At 32.9% G+C, this 24,100-nt stretch overlaps 1 protein-coding gene across 21 annotated transcripts in view; it reads right to left on the reverse strand.

Annotated features, from left to right (window-relative positions):
- The window catches only part of SOX5 (SRY-box transcription factor 5), a 946,176-nt gene that overhangs the window by 293,628 nt on the left and 628,448 nt on the right, over positions 1 to 24,100 (reverse strand). The window lies entirely within an intron of this gene.

A 24,100-nucleotide genomic window follows, 5' to 3' on the forward strand; every position in this document is an offset into this window, starting at 1 on the left:
TTCATAAGTGTGTGTATGAAAATAAATTTATTTTATAATTCTAAAATTTAAACACATTTTTTGGTGTTCCTTTTGTCATTATTTTCTCCACAATTTCTAGCACAACTCTGGCAATCTGTATAGTATTTGGGGTATACTTTGTATAAAAGGCACTAAATTGACTTTTTAGACAGTGTCAAGAGGAGTGATACTAAAATGATAAAGAAAAAAAATTTCTTAAAGGATTTCCTTATTTCCACAATCTTTTACCCTTTGACTTCTCAAAAAGTAGAGCTCTTCTTAAAAATAAAATCAGTATCCTAAGATCTTTGAAGAAGTTAGTCTCCCCCAACTATATTTCTTAATTCCACATTATTAAAAGTTTTCATTAAAATATATTAGTTTGTATATACTTAACATTCAGAATAATAGATTATATCTGTGTTTACACATTTCTTCTTTGTCTATTTAAGACATGTTAATAGGATCTATTGATCTCAGAAAAGTAACAAATCACATTGATTTGATATCTAATGTTTTTATAGGGCTAATGCTAACATTTTTGACTGACTTAAAAATATGCAAAAAAACTTGATAAAACTGTCATTCCAATTTTTAAAAACAGATTAAAAATGCAGATGTCAACACAAATATAATCATAATCTGTTCATAGGGTTTTTTGTTAATGGATACTAGCGAGTACAAGGACATTAGCTTTGATACAAATATCAGTTTGTTGGGTGGAACCGAGGCAATATGGAGAAATCAAAAGTAAAAAAATGTGTGCTAACAATTTTTGAAATTATAATTCTACACCCTAAAATAGTTTCCATTTCTTACAAACATTACAGAATATGCCTCTGATGATTATGATGTCTTGAATAAATATTCTATAGACAATACATCTACAGATGAATCTCACCTTATGAGGTACTTAGATTTAGAAACCAATATGCAAATGTAATAATTACAAGCCCCTACAGACTAAGTGGAGGTATACTTCTCAAATTATTTATTTAAAAACCATACATAAATAGAAGCAAAAGCATAAACGCACATCACACACACACACACACACACACACACACACACACACACCAATCACACATTCAGTAAACTAAGGGATGTTTTCAAGAATGGTCCACAATACACATTAGCTCAGTCTAATGTGCAAATCAGAATATAGAAAATCCTCTGCATTCATTTCCTACAGATCTTTCTTCTCATTTATTTCCAGGGTCAAAGGCAGACACATCCCAGTTTTAGCTTCACTTTGAACATGTCTACTTTACACTCTGTTTTCATGTTATATGATGACAAAGTTTACAAAGAAGAGTTTGGTAGCTGAACTTCCCTTGCCGTCATTGAAAATTACACACATCTTTCTGTAGCATCCCCAGCAGAAAGAATGGCACTCAAATTGTAAGCAATCAAGTCTATTAAAATATCATAAAATATTTCCAATTAAAGGAAAATACTCATACAATAATGTCCCATTGTCCATGTCTCTAATTGTCTACACCTTGCAAAGAGGAAGGACGTATTTTAAAGAGTATAACATATTTCACAAGTATTCTGAACTCAGTTACCACAACAGGATAAAAATAATTTAATTAATTAAGCATCGCTGCTATTTCATGCAGGAATATTTATCTCATCACTCTTTCACCTGTCTGATTACATTTCAGCCTCCAGCACTGTTAATGCCTTTAACAGTTTTATGTCGTTAACAGATGTTTCAGTGTGGGACTCCATTGTTCATTTGCATGGTGAATAGCTTGTTTAGGAGTGCTGGCACAGTCTTCAGTCAAGGAAGTCCTACAGTTCTCAGTTTCTTCCTTAAGACTGCATTTACCATACCTGAAATAAGGACTGCACATTTCTCTTCACCTTGATGCCAAATGAACATCCAGAGGGTCCACTAACAAGCACATTAGTGGCACAGACCAGCAGTATGTATTAAATTAAGTTTTATGAACTCTAAGGACAAGCTTCCGTATTTTGCAGCCTAGATCTCAGAACTGTGACGTATGACTTCTAAAACCTAATGATAAAAACAGGGTTCTACACTTTTTGCATCAGGTTGATAATCTTTTGTTATTCTTGAACAAGATTTACTTAATCTTGCTTCTTTTGTCACGTTTGTAACCATGAGTTCCCACCCCCCAAAAAAGGATCTGCCTAATGTATCTATGTATCTATTCTCATTGAAATGTTTTTTTTAAAATGCAATTTTGTTAATTAATTCTAAAGACAGCATTTTGCTATGAACACTTTGAAAGAAATATTATTTCAACCTTAATGCTCAAATTTTAGTTTGGATAATGTGGTGATTAAAAGGAATGAGCTCATTTGATAAAAGAGATTATATGTGACTCAACCAGATATCTATGTACCTTTTATTGTCCAAATGACATTTCATCCTTGACTTCTGGCCTCAAGATACTCATTATCATGCTTACTTTTGGTCCTATAAACTGAAATTAAATTCATACAAAGTAGTAAAACATTACGTTTAATAGTCAATCTATCCGACTATAATTGCCAAGAACAAGCAATATTTACTGAATATTTACTTAGTGTCAGGCCCTGTTTTAAGTGTCTTACATGCATTAACTCAGTAAAGTCTCACAGCAAGCCTAATTATGATTTGTATTTCATAGCTTGAGAAACTGAGGCAGAAAGACTGAACAAATTCCTGAGATTATATGAATCATAAAAGGTAGAGTCATCAACCTCAACCTGTTGGGCGTCAGAGCTCTAGTTTTCAACCACAGTACCAACAGTACCTTTCTCTTAAAGCAAAAACAAAATTCCCTGACTGTGCCTAAATCTGTCATAGCTATGGGTGAACCAGATACACTGTCTTCTTCTTAATAATCACGTAGGAAAATGTGAGGTTTTCACCCTACATGCTCAATTCCTAAAGAAAAGAAATTACATAAATGAATTAAAAGTGCGTAATCCAACTATATTCTCGATTTATAAAGCTCTCTTGATTCGAATAGCCATTGGTTTATGTCATATTCAAAAAGATGAAACCTAAATAATTATTTAAACCAGACACATAGATTTAACCTGTAAGTGGCTAATCAAATAAATGGGGTTTAGAATTTATGATTTTTCAATTTGACTTTATAAAATGTGTAGACATCTCTAGCATCCTTTCCAGAACAATAAAGTTTTGAATGTAGGGAAACAAAAAAAAAAAAAAAAACACACTACAGGAGACTGTCTATTTTTAACTAGATCCTCATTAATGCAATTTCATTAATGGTGATTCTGCAGAATATGAACTATAGATACCATGGAGAAAGTGCTTTGGTGCTGAACAAGTTATGACATGGTCACACTGTGTTTTCTAGGCAAGGGCTGTTCTTGTGAATATCACCAGGGAAGGCAAAAAAAACAAAAACAAAAAAAGAAAAAAACCTGAAAAATATCTTAAAATCTGTATTATTTGGTTGAAATGGGTGTAGGTAGTCAAAAGGTACAAAATTCCAATTATAAAATAAATAAGCCCAGGAGATGTAATGTACAACATGTTGACTATAGTTAATAATACTGTATTGTATATTTGAAAATTACTGAGAATAGATCTTAAAATTTCTCATCACAAGAAAAAATGTCTAACTATGTGCATTGATAGATGTTAACTAGACATAGGTGATCATTTCTCAATATATACAAATAGCGATTCATTATGTTGTATACCTGTAACTAATATAATGTTGTATGTCAATTATATCTCAATAAAAAGCTACATAATTTGGTTAATCCTTAAACTCTTTAAAAATTAAAAAATATCTTATTATAAATGTTCATTTTGAAACTAAATTATGTTACTGTGACTGTACTGTCAAATTAGATGTCAAAATTAATTTAGTATTAATAATAGAAAAAATGGATAATTATTCCTTAAAATTCAATTATTTTAAAAGTTTGCTTGGTTAAGACAATTTTTCATGGTAGTTCTGCATGATACCCTAAACCAGCAATGCTTACTCCTCTCCAATTATACATCCCTTCATGATGGTTGTAGATGTTCTCCTAAACACACTCACGCAATTGTACACACAATTTCAGTTTTAGAGAGTAAATTCTCACATAGTTCCAACTATTAACTTCCTTCATGAAATTCCCTAGAAATTCTTAAAAACTATGGATTATACTCAGGTTCAGAAGCTCTGATCTAAATGTACAGCTTTCCAGAAAAGTACTATAAACCCATGACTATATACAAATTAGATGATTTTTAAATGACCGATTATTTGCAAAAGAGCCTCACACTATCGATTTTGTCAACATTTTATTTAGATAAACTTAAAGGTGTATATGTCAATAACTTAAAAGTTCACTAACTAAGCATTTAGGAAGAGATCAATATTTTAATTATACCTTAAAGAATAAACACAATGAATAAAAAAATTACATTATTTATGGAAATTGTCTTCTTACTCAGCAATCACCTTGTGGTAATGCATGTATAAATTTGAAATGGAAGGCAGTACAAATTGCTAACTTTTATAAATGAAAATTATAAACTGGTACAACTTATCATTTTGACAAGTTGTACCAGTTCAATTTTCAAATATAAATTTTCCTGAAAACAGGATGTAAGCATACAAATATGAATATTGAGGCAAAAACCAACACTTAAAATGCTCTATAGAGAACACTAAGTCTTTCTTTCGTTAATATGATCAAATTCAATATTCTGGGAACAAGATATAGTCAGTTCCCAAGACCTATAAAGCAAAAGTCAGCACTTATAGACAGATCTCTGATGGGTGCCTGTTATATTTATGATTATTCCTGGTGTTAAAGCCATCCAACTTAAAATCTTTTCTAAACTTTAGCTTAAAAAGGAGCTTCCTAATATGTACTTAGGGTCAGTGGTTCAAAAACAAGAAAACTGACAGAGACAGTTTTATTTGGGCAATTCCCATAGTCATCTACAGAGACAAAGCTTATCACAATTGGTCACCCTTCTATATTGGAAAAAAGCCACCGATAATACCTTTGTAAAACTTGCTGAGTTTTATAAAATGAACAATTCTTAGTGCCTAAACAACTACAAAGTAAACTAGTTGAGATTCCGGATATTAGATGAGTGGTTTACATATCTAGGGATGGGACCAGCAAGCTCTACACATGCATTATTTATTTTTTCATTTTTTTAAGTTCCATAAGGGTTTGTGATGATTGGATACTCAGCATGGATGTACTGGCCTACTCTACGGTGAGTACAAGTTGGTTATAAGAAACCAAAGTCAGTTTTTAAGGAATCCTTATATTTTTATATATTTCAACATTTTATGAGATTATTGAAATTCCCTGAAAATTAATACTTTAAATAATTAAAATAATTCAATCATCACAATATTAAAAAATGGGTGAAATTCTAAAATACTCAAATATGTACCTGTTGTATCTTTTGCTCTATGATCTGTGGAAATTTCTAATTCTATATTCTGCTCAGTTCTAACTTTTAAAGAATACTGTGGGTATTCTTTAGAGAGGTTCCTCTGGCTCAGCAATGCAAGCACAACCCATTCTTGGGGAAGATCTAATATTCTAAATAGTGACAGGCCTTACCTAGATTAGGTAAAAGATTATTATTTCATAAAAATGGCTCCATTGTGTTTCAAATATAGGATGTAGTCCATATTTTTAAATATTTCTTAATGTATTTTCAACAGTGAAAACAGAAAAAGTGAAAGCTGCTTGATATTTCTTCAAAGCCTAAAAATATATTATTTTAAAGATTCCTTTGCTATGCAATAGGATGCAAATTCAGCAAAAGTCTAATGTGGTTTGCACTTTTTTTGCCAAGCACTGAGATGCAATGTTTGCTTGGCTCATATTTAATTATTGATCAGAAAACTAAATGAACATTTAAAAGTGCATTCTTTCTTAAAATGCATTCACGTGGTACTAAACAACAATAAGGGATGGATGATTTGCACAGATATGATTTTCAATTGGTTGCCCGCCAACCCATATCATTGTCATCACCCGGAAATATGTTACATGGTTTTGTCAAAACTCAGCCCAGACTTCTTGAACCAGAAAGTCAGAGGATAGAATCCCAACAATGTGATGTAACAAGCTTTCCTTGGGAGACTGATATACTGATAAAATTTGAGAACTAGGTATACGAGATTGTAAGAGTTAAAGAAGAAAAAGAGGGAGAGGAATGAAAAAGGGGGGAGATAACTTAAAGCTGCAGTACTGAAGAAAGATATAAAAGTGATGGGACTTAATCAGTGGATTTGAGAGGAGAACTGAAAGGTAGGAGAGGAAGTGGAGGGTGGGGAGAGGGAGAAGAGTTAGCAAACATGTAGGGGTAAAAATGACCAATACGTGTTGGCAGAGAATGACGTTGACTTAATTTTTTTTTTTAACAGTTATTTTGGCACAGGTTGAAACAGGCTTATGTTTGATGCTTTTCTTAACTAGCTATACTCATTACAAAATCTGACCTTTATGTCAAAATTGCCTTGCAGAAATAGATTGTTTTTAGAAATGTCATAAAAATTTGGTTTGGATTTATTAATAGTTTAATCACATTTATAACATGAATACAAAACAATGATAGTATATTTCCATTTTTTAAAATCAGTATCTTATTTGCCATCTAATTTAATTCCAGTGAGTGAAACAGAAATTTTTGGGCAAATTCTGTGATCCAGTAAGGAATTGTACAATACGAAAAATAGTTTTAGAAAATATCTTCATTTGCATGGATGCTACATGAGCAGAGGTGTCTAATGGTTGCTTTTTTAGAATCACATTTACTCAGAAGCTCAGAAATGCTGCATTCAAGTATAAAATGTATGTTTTCATGTGCTCTCAAAAACACTTAATAAGCAAAAGTGGCATTTAGAGAATTCTAATACATTAACCAATCGAACCTGTAAAAACAAAGAACGTTTTGTGCTGTGACAGCCTCTTATCTTCCTGCTGATGTTGTATACACTGTCTTACTTATGTTTAAACATGTAGCAAATACACTTTAAGACATTTGATGATCTCTTCACTGAGGGCTCAAAGGTCAACTATAAGATGTTTCTAAATAAAAATTAGATTACAAATTAAAACACTTCTATTTACCACTAGTATTGTGGGCTACATAATAATATTTTAAGAAATTAAGAACATTTATTGTAACTAACCACTAATTATATGTAATAATTCATCTATCATTTTTATAAGAAATCTCCAGAATATCACTGTATCTGTCAATGAACTTGACTAAATTCCTATTCACTCTAAGTCTGAAGGAAAAAATAAAACTTGAGGAATTTCTCAAGTTGTGATCTGTTTGGGTAATGACTTGTTTTTATACCAGACAGCAATGAGCATAGTTTTTTACACAGAGCAGATACTCAGTAAAATTAATAAGTTAAGTGTTTGCCAGCATCACTTACTATTGGGAACTGACTACATTTTCAGTGATAAGTGAAATAAATTGTGATTCCCCATGCAGTAAAATATGATGTCAGCAAAGCAGTATAAAGCAGCAGTTAAGCGAACTGGAGTGAGGAATTAAGATATTTGGGTTCAAATTCAGGCTGTGTCATTTATTTATTAACTATACCACCTTGGACAAGTTATCTAAACTCTTCAAACCTCAGTTTCCTCATCTATAAAATGGGTTAATAAACAATTTATATATACTACTATATAATAGCATTGATCTCCAGAATTTAACAGTAATGAACATAATTATTCAAAAATATGAAATAATATTTCATTCGCTCAATTTTCAATTTCATTCATATAATGAAAATGTTTCAAATGTTAATTGGTGAGGCAACATAATAATGTTTGCAGTTTAGAGCAGAGAATCTGAAGCCAAATAGCTCTGGTTCCACACTCAAATCCTGGTTCCACACTCACTAGCTCTGTGACCCTGGAAAAATTATTTAATATTTCTAAACTTTGGTTTCCTAATCTGCAAAATGAGTATAATATTGTCTGTCTCATTTTGTTGTTAGTGGATTGAGTTACAAAATAATGAGTTAGGGGATTACATGAGTTAATATATGAGTTACAAATTATAAAACTCATAAAATAGTAACTGGGAAATGACAAGAACTATACGAGTATTTGTTAAAATAAATATGCTCCAGGCATTGTATTAGGATATAATGATGAACAAAACAAAGAAAATATAAAAATGAGTAAAGAAAAGGCCAGACCCTTTAGCAGAAAAGGGAGAAGAGATAAATCACTTCCCCACCCACTTCACCAAAAAAAAAAAAAAAAAAAAAAAATGTATATACCAGTAGTTGCATAGTTCTTTCTGCTGAAGTTAAACTGCATTCATGGAATCAATTTTTTAAAGAATATTTTAAATATTTTAAGGTGACCCATTTTTAAAGATAACCTAATACAAACTTTTTTTAAAGAAAAAAATATAGTCCACAAAATGTCATGTGACATTTATATGCTTTTATCTCTGTTGCATACTCAATTTTTAAATTTCACAGTTTCATGGCTCTCTACAAAGTGATAACTCAGGGAAATGATCAAAGAAAGAATGTTCAATTACTCCTCATTACGAAATGAAACTTTTTAAAGTCAAAGTCTGAAAAAAAATAGAGTAATGAATCATTTTTCATAAATACATGACACCCGTTACTTATTATGCCATGTTTCTACTTTCATATTTCTCCTTCTTCTTGTGAAATAGACATTTCAAGAGTTTTCTTTCTTCATGAGAAAATTAGCTCCACTAGGTTCTCTTGCAAACAAATCCTCATGTTCCTTTACACTATAAATACAAAATAACAACAAAGGCAATATGGGGAAGGATAGATTAACTACTATTTTTGCTAGCTTTGCTCCCCTGTGTTTCATTAACACCTTGAGTAGCATTATGTCTCCCAATTAGATCAGGCTGATGATTTCATAGGCCAGTGTCAGTCAACTCTATTATGTCATTAGACTAATCCAATCTTCCTATTAAAAAACAACAACAACAATAAAGGCCTAGTTGTCTATACTAATTAAAACTTTCAATATTGCGCTATGTTTATAGCAAAACTAGCACTTTTTCTTTTTAAAAAGTACTTTTAGCATGAATGGATATTAAGCAATGATTTGAAGTGTAAGAAGCACAAGCTTCAGTTCTCATTCCAAAAGTAACAATAAGACATTAAGAGTCCATGCACTCTTATAAAATTTCCCAACTAGCCAAACTATTTATTCATAGTATAAATCATAATTTCCTGAGCCTACTTTTAGCCGGTACATAAGGACCATTTTGTAGCACACACAATCAGAGACACTGCCATTCTTCACATAAAACTTGGGTTCTGCAAATATTATTTTCATGTCGTTTATATGAGTAATGCTATATATAGTTTGATCGTTTTGAAGACTTTTAAACATATTTCTAAACTATTAGTAATGTTCTTGACCAAATACACAAAATCTGTTTAAATTCACTAGTGTTTCAGTAAAAATATAGCTACCACTCCTGGAGTTCTTAAAGGCACTGTTCTAAAAGTTTTATGGACATTATCTTTTATAATTCTCAGAGAAATTCCATAAAGACTGTTATTCCTATTTAACAGATGAGGAAATTAAACTCCTAAGAGTAATTTTCCCAAAGTACTAGCAGGAAATGGTAAATTGGGGAGGTAAACCCGAGATCATCTAACTTTAATATCCATGCTGGTCATCATTAAGTTATACTGCGTTCCTCAACTGACTCAGGGGCAGTAAGAGATGCCAAAGGTATAAAAAAGAAATAAAGCTGGTTTCCTCTCCTCCACAAGTTTAAAATTAAATTTGAGAGGCATATATATACACAAGAAACAATTAGTAATGATAATTATAACAATAAATACTAAATTGTATAGTAGCCAATTATACACACAGAAGACGTTTCAAGAAGAGAGAACATTGAAAACCAAAGGAAGGTGGAAATTTTTTTATCATAGCACTTAGCACTCTGTTTTGGGATTGCTTATTTATTTTTCTTTCTATACCATGAAGGCAGGGAACGTGTCTTATTACTCATCACGTACCCCAGACCCTATTATTAGTATTTAATAAAGACATAGTGACTCAGTTACTTAATTTATTTAATATTTATGTATAGATACGCTTTTGGTCCAAGCCTAGGAAAAAAAACAGGTAGAAAGGAAAAGATATACAACATTCTTCCCCAGAGGCATTGTACAGAGAATTTTAGAGTGTGTACACACACACACACACACACACACACACACACAAGACAGTAGTGGCTTAACCCAAATAAGTGGAGAATAATACATACGAAGAATAACTATCATAAGAGGTTCATTTCATGAAGGATCATGAATATCAAATAGAATTGTTTACATTTGACCTGATAGGCCATGGATAACTATTCTAGTTTCTATACTAGGTGATTCTCTTAAAGCAGGTTGTAAGGAAGATTACTCTAGTAACGGTATGCAAAATTAATTTGGTAGAAAAGGAAATAAAGAACTTCACTGACTAGTTAATTGTTACCATGCCACATATGTGGTAATAACAAGCTTTCCACTAGATTGTAGCTGTTATAGTTATAATGACTGGATTAGATGACTTGAAAATAAGGAGGAAGAAGCCAAAGAGAAGCATACTTCTTGCTTGGGAGGTTGAAATAATGATTACGGTGTCGAAAAAGCAAAATGGTTAGTAAACAGAGATGGTTATTGAAATAAAATCAGTATACTTAAAAACATTAATAAATCCACATAATTAAATTAGTCTGTTACTTAAGTATTAGCCCTAACTTCTGACCCAGCACTGTAAATAACACATGACATACAGTGACATATAATAACATATAACACATAACAATGACATATAATCCCTTAGGATTCAATGATGAATTTATTGTTTGAAATCTTTAAATTTGTATGCCGAACATCCAAATGTAGATGAGTTTCAAAATACGAGATTCAGGTAAAGAAATAAAGGTTGTAAAATGATGACTTGTGAACCATTAATTTCCAGGAGAATGATTAAATCCATTTTAGTTCATGAACTCTCAGAAAGTGTCCACCAGGGAGATGAGCAAATGGCCAAGCCCTCTTCACGTACTCATATGTCAAAAATGGCAGTTATAAGTGGCTATCACCATCTCCTTCAGTGACTTGGGTTTACCATGTGAATTTTTGAAATTTTGTCATTATTTATAATTACATTTTGAAAGATGAAAAATGTTTTGAAAAGAAAAATGCATACATGGAAATAATAATGAGCACCTACAGAATAAGTAAAGGAGAGAAAAAAACTAAAAAATGATAAAACTCTAGAATACAAATGTCAGAACAAAGGATTTTTGCTATTCTAGGAAGACTAAAATATGATAAAAAGATAGCACTGTTTTTTCTTTACCTTACCCTTATTCATAATGAATTAGCTCTTGGAATGCTGAGTTTTGATGCTGTGTGTTTAACCTCTAAAATTTTTGACATGTAGATGCTTGAATGAGGGGAAAACAAACACTCAACACCAAAAATAATTCTGCAGAAACCTACTGCTGTGTTATTTAAATACATAATAATATAATATTATTTAATTTAAATAAATAATATTATTTAAATAAATAATAAAATATTACTTAAATAAATAATGACACCAAAAAAATTCTGCAGAAACCTACTGTGAGTACTTTCATGAGTTGTATTTACAGGTATAAATAGGAGGTGTTGGCTTTTTTGCCCCATTAATACATTATTCTGTCAAGGGAACTTAGTGGGTATTTGTGCAAAAAAAACTAAAATTGTATTTAATGCATACTAAATTCTATGGACTATAGAGAGGAGATAAATAATTTTCGATTTTAGACAAACACATTTCTTCTGCATTTCTACTTGAATTCCTGAGTTCTGAATATCCCTGGATATTTATGATATCTCAAAGTGATTCTGGTTTGGTGCTCAATAACCCACAAAAATGCCACTCCAAAAAAAGGCATGTTCTTTATATTTCTCACACCTAGAGAATATAAGCTTTACTTGTGTTATAAAGCCACATTGTCTGACTAATGGAGCTCAATTTAGTCATCCTCTTTAAGGCTGAAATTTATAAAGACTGAGTCTCAGGATGGAAATCAACAAAGTATTGCTATGCTTACCAGCTCTGAGGTGATACACACACAGAGGCTTCTTACAAAAGTCCTTTGCTATATCTATTCATTATACTTAGCAACATCAAACAGGGAAAAAAATAATTAAAAAGCTCCTATTGAGCACCTAGAGACCTTGAACATAGACAGGGGGTGAACACAAAGACAGACTATTTGGTTACAAGAGTCACACTTCATCTCTTTAATTTTTTTTTTTTTTTTTACGGTACATTTTTGGCATTTCCATTATTTTTCTTCTACTCCCTTGGTTCTAACAGAAGTATACACATACATGTATATATTTCATTAAGAGGAAATAAAAGGGTTGTCTTTAGTTAAGATGTTTCCATTCACAGAGACTACACATTTAAAAAATAAATTGCCTGAATAAATTCAATTATCTAGAGAAGCACAGAAAATCACATGCAAATGACATTATATGCAGAGGCCATTCCGACAGCTTCATGTTTATTTTTATTGTTTCAGTCAGTGGAAGGGAGAAGCTGTCAAAAACGTAACATCTCTTCTTTTTTAAAGGCCCAATGTCCCTGGTACTGAAAATTGCATGAGTAATAATATCAAGAGACAAAATCTGTCTACTACTGAAAATAAAAGGTTTAGACACCCTCCAAATTAATGCCATCACACAAGTGGGCCCCCATAAACCTTGGTTGCATTTTGCCTACAAAAAGCAAAGGACGACGTTTAATTTACAAGTAGTCCAGTGTCAATCCAGCCACTGAAGACTGGCTTAAAACATAGTGTATCCAAAAAAAGTAATAAATCCACCTTAAATCAGCCTGTAAGGTTACTGTTATCCTCTCTTCTGATAGCAGCATTGTAAAGTGTAGGCGCTATATAAGACTTTATCAGAAAAGACTACTTCAAAAGCCTTTTTTTTTACATTCCAATAAACAGTAATTACATATAATATTTTTGCCTTGTTCTTTGAATACATGGAGAAGATTTAAGCTGACTTTGAAATAGGTTCCTGCTGAAAATGTCTGGCTTTTTGCACAGAATTTATGTGCTACCTGAGTTCTCTTGAAGCGTGAATGTACCAAGTAAATGTGGCATATGTTTGTGTTTTCTTGCCAATTCCAAATTCATTCATTCAAATCACTCATTGTAGGCCAAATTCTTATCCAATTCCACAGAGCCACCGATTTTCCTGGAAGTGAATAGAAGCTTTGTGCATGGAAACAGGAAAGTCAATAGCAGGTCTGTGCATGGAAGACCTATGCAACTAGTGGAAAGGATAAGAATTTGACCACAGAGTTTCTTGAGTGTGGTAGAATCCAGTTTAAAATGACCTACATGATGAAGCTTTCAATGCTTTCACTTGAGTGTCAATTCCAAAACTTGACAATTTCAGTAACTGTGGATTTTTATATGGCCATCTTATATTACCACTCTGACTGCAACATGCATGAGGATAATTCTTTCATTTACTATATTTGCATTATGATCTTTATTTATCACAATTAACCTCAGATTTCATACAGAACCTGAGGCATATTCTAAGCAAAGTAATAAAAGAACCATTTATTAAAGTGAATGCGCCAATCACTATACTGGGGTTCCTAGTAGGCTATTACATCGATCCCTCCTAACAGACTTATCAAGTAGGTATTATTATTATTGCTTTTACACATAGAGAAACTGAGTTTTAAGCTGTATACTTCAAGTTAAATGATAAGTGATTTGAACCCATATCTCTCTGATTCCTTGAATTGTGATTTTCATCATTATGCTAGACAGCTTCTCATCAGACTGAAGACACCTAATTCTAATTTTACTAACTTTAATCTAAATTTCTAGTCAAACTTTGTTTTATCTCCATATATGTCATCTCAATCCCAAACAGTGCTTCTAAAATGCCAGTTTAGTTTCATAATGTATTTTATTAACATATTCAATTTTCTATACTATTTTTCATTGGCTATATCTTATATTTCAAATTCCTTGATTTGTATTTCCAAATGAAAATTAAGCATTTTTGTCAAACTCCTAATAACATTTTAAACACCCTCACTTCCTGCCCCTGTCACCACCACACACACACACACACACACACACACACCAGTGAGGCATGAACACAAATTTATAAACCATGTGTGTAGTTTTTGAAAAACATCATACTGAGTCCTGGAGGGAACGCAAATAACCTTCTAGTAGTCAAATGCAACATCTTCATAACTTCTTCAAAATGTTTGCAACTACTGAAACATTTTTTTTCCCCTGAATGTTTGATGGCCCACCCTCTGTCTATCATTCATATCCCAGGCATTTCCTGTTTTGACTTTAAATCCTCTGAAATGTATTCAATAACCATAAGAACTTCCTACTTCTCTTTCTCTCTTTCTCTCTCAGGGATATGATCTTGACATGGTGCACTGAAGATCTTTCAGTGGCTTCCACTCAGCTTTCAGGAAAAACTTAGAACTCCTTCGGATGATACACAAACTTATTCATCATTATCCTCCACTCCACTTAGTCATACAACCATAATTAACTCCTTGCTCTCCGCAGGCCATGCACTCCTTATTTTCCCACCCCCTGCCCCTGCTTCTTTTAAGACAACTTCAAGCTTTAAAATATGGCTTAGGTGAACTGTACTATAAACTCTCAATGAAGATTTGTGGAATACGAACGACTCTTCGTAAATTTACAGTTTCAAACCTTGCATCTATGCAGGTGATTTTCACATTTCCATCTTATGGCAGGGAATTTTCAATTACATATTTCCAATAGTCTGTTTTCCACCGAAATATCTGTTTCTCAAACCTAAAATATATAAATGTGAATTCAGAATTCTGTCACCGAAACCTGCTGTTGCTCTTGGCTCACTTTTGTTTCCTTCCCTGGTGGTGGCACCAACATTATCCCTGTCACACAGGAGTGAAGGAAAAATCACTACTTTTGAACTTAAGCAAGTCTTTAACCTCTTTATTTTATTTCCCTATCTCAAAATGAGAGATATGAACTAAGAGCTGTCTAAATTACAGGGCTAGGTTTAAATTCCATAGTCTGTGAGTGGTAAATATATGAAAACACAACAGGTCTTACCTTCAGTTTTTAATCATTCTAAAACTTGTATTATTCTATCTTTCTTCAAATAGTCCACATTAAAAAATATCTGGACTTACAGTAAGATAAATTAGGAATTTGTATTATTGGCCACCATTGAAATGGATTAAATGGCCTAAGTCTGTCCCTATGGAAAGTAATATGGTTTTCCCTAGGAACTATATGCCACCACCAAATGGACAGTGGTATCTCTTACTATGAAAAGCAGATACGTAAATTAAGTTCTAGATGGGTATGAATAACAAAGGAGACAGTTAAAAAAATTCTGCATATAAACATACAACTAACATAAAAATTATTACTTTTATTGCTAATGATATGTATATATACACATATATATGTATGTATGTATGTGTGTGTATATGTGATCAAAGAATACAGTGAATGCTGCTGCCCAGTGACATCTGACGGAAAGGCAGGATTTCAATATGAAAAGCAGCACGTCAAACCTTAGTAACAGTGTGTGACAAGTTTCAACTTGTTCAGTGCAGTCAGTCGGGTGTGAGCTATGGTTGAGAGAAGGTGTGTTTTAAAGTGTGCCATAAATCATGGATCACAAACAATGCATTAATACGAAACGGTCAAACGGTTTCAGCCTCCATCATGACAATGCGCTGTGTCACACATCGCTTCTGGTGTGACAATTTCTATCAAATAAAAACATTACTGTGTGTCCTCATCCACCTTATTCACCGGATCTAGCACCATGCAACTTCTGGCTCTTCCTCAAAGTCAAAATGACCATGAAAGGTAAACTTTTTGAATCAATTAAGGACAGTGAGGCAGCCACACCAGTGCAACTGAAGATACTCATGAAAGAGGACTTCCAGAACTGCTTCAGAAATTGGGAAGAACAATGGGACAAGTGTGTTCAAAGTGAGGGGGAGTATTTTGAGAGGGATTAATGGCAATGTGTTTTTTATTGTAATTTTTTTCTAAATTTAAACATTCACCATAGTTTTGATCACACTAATTTTTATCCATCCATCCATCCATCCATCCATCCATCCATCCATCCATCTATCTGCTAAATACGACTAACAACCAGGTAGTTTTAACTTCAATTGAAAAGAAAATGACATTTTGAAGAAAATATGAAGAGATGATGAAAATCTAGGGACATAACTCTAATTTCCTTCCTTCCTTCTTTCTTCAGCAAATATGTTAAAACTTCAACTTCTTTTAATAATAGCTGGTCTAATCCAGATTTCATATTTCCTTTTCTGGTTGCAGTTCTATTTCACAATTACTCAGTATTTCTAGGAACAATAAGATAATCAAGATTTATTTTTGTTGATCTCTCTAAAATGCTTAACTATTCATCTCATTTTGATATACTTTGACTGGACTGGTTGAATAAATAATGTTAAGGCTGGGAAGAAAATATATTACAAATATTTTCAAGCAAATGGAAATTATTTTCTCCATATTCAGCAAGAAAAGTAAATACAGATACTCCTGGTTATTTCTCAGACTCTTAACAAAACCTACTCACTTTTGTTTGTGGCAATCTCTGTATAATCCAATCCTGGGTTACATGGAGCAGCTATTTTTTTCTGATACATAACAGACAAAATGTTTGGTCTTTTTTCAGAGAATTTACTTTATGTGTTTCTCTAAAGTACAAGTAAGCCAATTACCAACCAAAACAGTTGAAGGCTTTTCTTAAACAGAACACTCACCTCCCCTCATTCTCACCCCATCTTGAACTAAATAAACCCTAGTTCAATTTTGTTTCCACAGATCAAGTCTGGAAACAAACCAGAATTAGACTTTTATCTCTTTTTTTTTTCTTAATACATATTTAGAGTCTAAACAATAAATTAATATTTAGTTCATGAGATAGGATTTTTATAAAGACATCTGTGTATCCAAAAACTTTCATGGTTCCCCAACAATTGTAGATTATATAAATCCCAAAGTTCTGAGAGCATTCAAGACCCCTCATAAACTGGCCTTAATCTGCCTTTTCAACTTTTTCCCATAACAACACGGTCTTTTGAGTCAGCCCCATGCTTACTGGCTGTGTGACTTTTGTGGCTTTATTTTATTCTCTCCACTTTGGTAGCCATACAGTAAAATGGGAATAATACTACTTTCTTTACAGAAGGTTGAAAGATTATATAACACAATAAATATGAATGCTTAAAATAATACCTAGCCCGTATTTACTTTTTGATAAATGATATTTCCTTTTTACTAGACTCCTTGAGAGCACACTCTCATCACATAAACTAAGTTGCCTAGTGTTCCACACACATACCCAGGAATTCTCTGGAAAGACACAAACAGTAGTACAAGTTGTACACTACATAATATTCCTAATCATACCTAGAAGATCTGCTCCTTATTGTGAGCTCTTTCAGTCTACTTGTAATATCTCCTTCCCCTCAATTTCTCTCCTCCCTACTTACTTTTTCAAATCATACCTATCCTTCAAGACTCAGCTTAATTATCTTAGTTTTAAGGAAGCCTTTCTTCACTTCCACTCTCTCAATGAAACCCCTCCAAGTACCAGCCTACTGCCCCTCTGAAACTAAGCCCACTCACTTCTGATTTATCATGATTTGAACATGTAGATTAGATGTGTTCCACATTCCCCTAGAAGAGTCATCCTCAAGCATCCGTCTACAAGATAAGGAGCTGCTCCAGAGTGGATATCAATTATATCACTAAGCACCCTGTTCATTCAACTGATGTTCTTTTCATAACAAGACTTTCTCGATGAAGGAAGCAGCACAGACCACATTTTGAGAAGCACTGCTTAAGAACCATTTGCTCAGCAATATCCTTTTCTTCTCCAGTCCGAAGATGTTCTTCCCCCATAAACTCCTATAACATATCATAAATGTCTCCATCTGTACACTCTCCACAATATTATCAAAGCTATAATTACGATTTACGTGTGCATTCATTTTCCCCACTAGCCTATGAGTTCCCAGAGAATGAAAACGTGCCTCTTTCATATTTGCATCCAACGTATTTTATACACGAGCTATAGTCGATAAATCTTAGTATAGTTGACATGACTTCTTTCCCAGTCATTACACTGAAGGATGAGGCATTTAAGATTTAGGTAACCTGAAACTAATAAAAAACATTAAAAAATAATAATAACATAAATTAAAAAAAAAAGATTTAGGTAAAACATGACCACCTCCTTTGGGACAATTTTCTCCTATCATACTGGTACTTATAATGCACCTAAAGTGCCTACAATATTAGAATGAGAGTACTGAAATAAGAGCAAAATATAGAAGGTGATTAGAATGAGACAAAGATTAAGAAAGAGATGAACTGAAAATAGTAGTAAGAAAAGAGTATATAAGAGTCTAAACCATAAGGAAAAGGAGAGTTGAACAATTTCTCAAAAATTAAACACAGTATTAGAAATGATCTGTAATTCAACTAGAATATTATGGAGATGGGCAATAGGGAAGAAGTGTAAGTACAGTGAGGATTATACCTGATTTCCAAATTTTTTCCCTATACCAAAGGTTTTATTTTTTTTATTTTTTTTATTTTTTACTTTCCATTATAAACCTAAAGGTCTTTCAAGGCTTAACAAATTTCCTCAACAAATAAAAACTCTTAACTCTACCCATTCATCCTTTAGACAAGAAAGCATGTAGCAATGCAAGTTGTAAAGAGCAATGGAAAAAAAAAAATCTATCTATCTATCTATCTATCTATCTATCTATCTATCTATCTATCTATCTATCTATCTAAAACTTTACATATAGCTTTTACAATTCAAAAATGCACTATTTCTAACTACTTAGGCGACACCAGAAAACTGATGTAGATCCACTTGCAAAGTAGAACACCACAGATGAGTCTATTTGTAGCTAAGCTATAGGTCTAAGATTCTTATCATAAGCCAACAATAACTGCTCAGCCTATTTTTTCCCTTTAGCTATGTAGACCAGGTGTTTGGAGTCGGTGTTAAATTTTATTCTAAATTGGATTTGTGCCATTCCCAGTGGTTTTGCTGCGCTCATATTTTTTAGCTATGGTTTCTGGTTATACTGATCTTTCCATTTTTTCACTATTGCTACTTATGCAAGATTTACTAAGATGTAGGGTTTTGTGTGTGTGTGTGTGTGTGTGTATGTGTGTGTGTGTGGGGTGTGTGTGTTTCAGTAGAGGTGCATAAATGAGGCACTTCACTCACTAAGGAAATCTCTTCATAATTACAGGGATCATATAAAAATCCCCTTATCCACCATGGAAATCTAGTAGCTATTTGAATGTAACAAAAATACTTAACTATTCAAAATTAGATGAAGGGACTACTGGGTCTTATTTTAAATTATAAAACAAAATTTGAAGGCATGTACTTTCCTCAAAAATAATAAACAATATATTTGAGGGAAATATTTAAAGAAACTAAATGCCTATGTATAGCTCATAGATTAAAATCATCTCAATTACAAATAATCAAAAATTTTCTTGTTAATGTTAGCTTTTAATTGTTTCATTATGTCTGAATAAACTATCCAACAGGTAAAGAAGAAATAAAAGAATATGGAAAGAAAAATAGTACTAAATTAACATTTTTGTTTCACTTTTTTATTAAATGTGTTTTATCTATCTTATTGTTAAATGTATCACATATAGTTACTGACAATCTCTATTTGTATAACTGCTACATTTTATGCAATATACAAATTAACATGAGTCTAAACTGAGAAATAACCTGATCTTTGTTTTGGACTAGACAAGTAGATCAATATTGGGATCAGCTGGCCAATATCACAATTCCAGCTACTAACGGATTATGGTTGAAGTGACTTGAAATAAGAATGACTATTCAGTTTCAGACACAGAATGATTAAACATGGAATGTAAAACGGTGAGTATGAGGATTGGAGATGAGACAGAAGAAAAGTGGTAGGGGCACTAGATACAAGGCATCTCTGAACACAGTTTGAAAATCTTTTTAGGTGTTTTACCCACCACTAGGGCCACATCATAACCTTCCTGGGCCCTATGAATTTTTGCCTTCATAAACCCCTTCCTTGCATGAAAATAACTAACTACATGAAAGAAAAGGAAGGAAAGAAGGAAGGAAGGAAGGAAGGAAGGAAGGAAGGAAGGAAGGAAGGAAGGAAGGAAGGAAGGGGAAAGGGAAAGGAAAGGAAAGGAAAGGGAAGGAAGGAAGGAAGGAAGGAAGGAAGGAAGGAAGGAAGGAAGGAAGGAAGGAAGGAAGGAAGGAAGGAAGAGAATTTTAATAATGTTTTTGATTCCACTGGTTTAAAAACAAACATATGTAAATTATATATTAAAACATTTTCTTCAACCTAAAAGTTCACTGCTTTCCTTCTTATTGTAAAAGAAATCAAAACATTCTCAATGGCCCCTGAAAGTATTATGGGCTCCTGGCACTATGGCTGCTGTGCCTAATGTATAACATGGCTCTATTACAATATATTTCCTCCTTATCTTTTCTTTATTCTGATTATTCTAAGAACATTTGGCAGAATAAAATATTTGCAAAGATTGATTTCACAGAAGCATGATATTGCATTTATTCTCACTGAATCTTTTGTACATGTTATATTTATTTACTTCCATACCTTCAACTTGCTGACTAATTATTTTAAGAGATTTCATCACAAATAGTCAAAAATACAAGCAAAAACACACATATAACCAGACTGCTTCTATTTTTCCAGAAGTTATACTATTTGCCCTTAAAATACCTGAAAATCTAGTCTCTCTTATGGTTCGATATGAGATCAAACATTCAAAAAAACAAATCAAAGCTGTGTGTTGGTTCTGGATACAAACTGCCAGTAGAACTATAAAGAACTGGTTCATTAATTTATATTTCAAGTTTTTTCCCCATGATTTTCTTGGAGTATGAAGTCACAGATACTTACTACCCACTCTTATGATCCTATGACTGTTTAGATAGACTATTCAGTAACTAGTTACTATACAGCTTGGGAGTTCTATCACAAAGTTATTAATATATCCTTGATTTTAGAACAATTGGGTAGATGGCTGTCTTCAAAAGATTTCTGAAGGCTGTATAGTGCTTCAAGAAAAGGAGGCACAAATCCAGCCAGCCATGTTAGCCAGATGAACCCTGGAAATCAAAGGGGCGATAAATATTCCTGGTAGATTGTCTTCATATTCAGTGACCAATTAATGCTAAACTAGTGGACTAAATGTTTTCCCCCGAATGCACAATCAAAATGACCTTTGCTCTCAAACTCTCTAAATCTGTAAAATATTAGCAAAGTTTAGTTCAATATCTTACTTTCCTCATATGAGACTGCTTTAACAAATGAAAAGGAATCACTTTTAAAAGTTCCATTATTTTTAGGTAGTAGGCAAAATGCCTTTTTTTTTAATATTATAACTCAAGCTTGATATTTGTTTTTCATTAAATCAGTGTCTCTGAGCACTGGATTCCAGTGCCAAGAATCAACTACAGTGTCACTGCTGACAACAAAAATAAACCACTTGTTTACATGTTAATGAACCGTTATTATAAAGTACCAGTTGGTATGTCTGCCAGTCAAGGAAATCATTCCCATGCACACCTCAACTGTAAATTCTTTGCGTATACTGTAATTTCCATGCAATATTTGTTCTTTAATCAAACAATCTATTATTTCATGTTTAGATTATATCACTTTGTTTTCTTTGCTACAAGGATATATAGGAGGCTACTGGTAAAGGATTACTACCACTGTGGAAGAAGTGTATAAAGCATATTTGGATAAATTTTGTTTAAAAGATTCATGAAGCAAATTCAAAAAGCTACATGTGGCTAACTGGTCAATGTGCTACCAATATTTAACTTATTATTAATTAAAAAGCTTTGCAATAATTTGATTATATAAAGACTTTCTCCAGATGGACTTTACTATTAAGCTAAAGGCTCTTTGGTAAAAGTATGGTTAACAGTGAGAGTCTTTTGAGTGAATTTTCTGAATAAAACATGTTAACTAGTAGGTGCTTCAAAGATGGTGAGTCACAAAACTACATTCTGTTGTGTAATAAATCAAGGAATGAGAAATAAGCGTAAGAAAATGTATAAAGCCAAATCATATCACAAAGAAAAGGAAAAAAATGAGGATAATTTTTCCCTGGCCGAGAAACCTAATTCATAGGTTTATTGGGATATAATTCATAGGATAATTCATTTCCAGCAAGATTCAACATGATATTTACTCATCTAACTTCCTAGGTGAACAATCATGGAAACAGTCTTTTAATATTTGTTTATTTGTGTTTCATAAATTTACACCATAGCTAGTCAAAGAAGAAATCAATCTCAATGCCACATTCTGTCCTTGGGCAGTCACTGCTGGTTTCAGACTCCTGGCAGTACTGAGGCAATCAAGTTCAGTGAATCCCTACAATAGAGAACACTATAACCTAGTCGCTCTTAGAAATCCTTATGACATTTGAGAGGGACCCAATAAAACGACTGTCTTTTTAAATTGTCCTACAATGAAAGCGAATGGGAAGGGAACATCTGGTAACATGATAGGTTTCATCAGTAGTTTAAGGCCTAGCACATAGAAAAGAAATTTAAAATATTACAAGTAGCAGCTTAGAAGAGAGTTTAACCAAAAGCTAGAGTTACAGAAAGGATGGTAGGGTGAATGGATGATCCCAAGATATCTAGATCCCAAAATGAGGCCAAAGAGGCAAAGGTGAGTACAGGGACTCTGCTGAGTGTAAATATACTCTCCATGGAGACTACTTAAATCTGAACCAAAGGGAAACGATTTGTCCTATAAATGATGAGAAAATGCTCTGAAAAGGCAGAATGTACATAAAACATACTCCCTGAAGTCCGGTATCAATACTGTTTCCAACTCAAACCACTGCATGCCAAAAGAAAGAGGGAAAAGGCAACAGGAATGGGTGGGTGCATACTCATTTATAGCTTGAAAAAAATCTGTCCTTATGCTCTTTGAACAGACATTTTCTAGGAACAGTGAAGAATTTAAGAGTGAACCAGAAATCCGCATTCTACCTCACGGTCCCAGCTCAAGGCTGTATCCACTGGATTGTAGATTTTCTTGGCATATTTCAAATTGAAAATGTGTGGCTTACCTGTAACAAATAGTTAAGAGGGAGTTTTACTCTGTCCCTGGAAGTGAGAACCTTAAAACAAAGCAGGAAGTTTCCGTTCAACAATTATGAATTAGAATCATTTGACTTAAAAAGAATCACACATAGATATTATCGAGAGAAACTGTAAATTAATTATTCTAAAAAAAAAAACAAAAAACACCAAAGAGTATAGAGAAAGACGTTTGTTCTGTATCACAACAAAACTTAGTAGTCTCTTGAAAGATTTTCAATAGGATAACTAAGGACTTCAGAACATGAGTTTCAGTTCTATTATTCTGGAAAAATTCCCCACTATTATTCCTTGAAAGTTCCAGTATCTCTTCTTATTATTAAGAAAGGAAGAAAGAAAGAGAAGAGAGAAATGAGAAGGGAAGGGAGGGAGAAAGATAGGGGAGGAGGGAGAAAATGCAAGCCTGATTTATCCCAAACTTTAAAGGGAACTAGAGAATTTTACCATTAAGTTTGAAGCAACTGTTAGTTTGAGATTGTACTAGTACCACTGTTTTAATTATTTACAAAGACTTTGTTGAATTTTCTCAAGCATCTTTCTGAGCATTTTTATATAAGATTTCTCCTTGAGCCAGTGAGGATGCAGACCAGGATTTGGCAAAGCTTTTTTGTAAAAGGCCAGATAGCAAATATTTTCAGCTTTATGTGCCAGAGGGCTTCTGTTGTACCTACTCAGCTCTGCCATTGTCACACAAAAGCCAGTCCTAGACATAGTAAATGAATGGGTGCGGCTCTGTTTGATAAAACGTTTTATTTTTGTTTTTTGTTTTTCTTTTTTACAGATACAAGCTGTGGGCAGCA

Source organism: Rhinolophus sinicus, chromosome 1 (assembly GCF_057876585.1).
Source record: "Rhinolophus sinicus isolate RSI-liver-muscle chromosome 1, RSI-T2T, whole genome shotgun sequence".
Taxonomy (NCBI): Eukaryota; Metazoa; Chordata; class Mammalia; order Chiroptera; family Rhinolophidae; genus Rhinolophus; species Rhinolophus sinicus.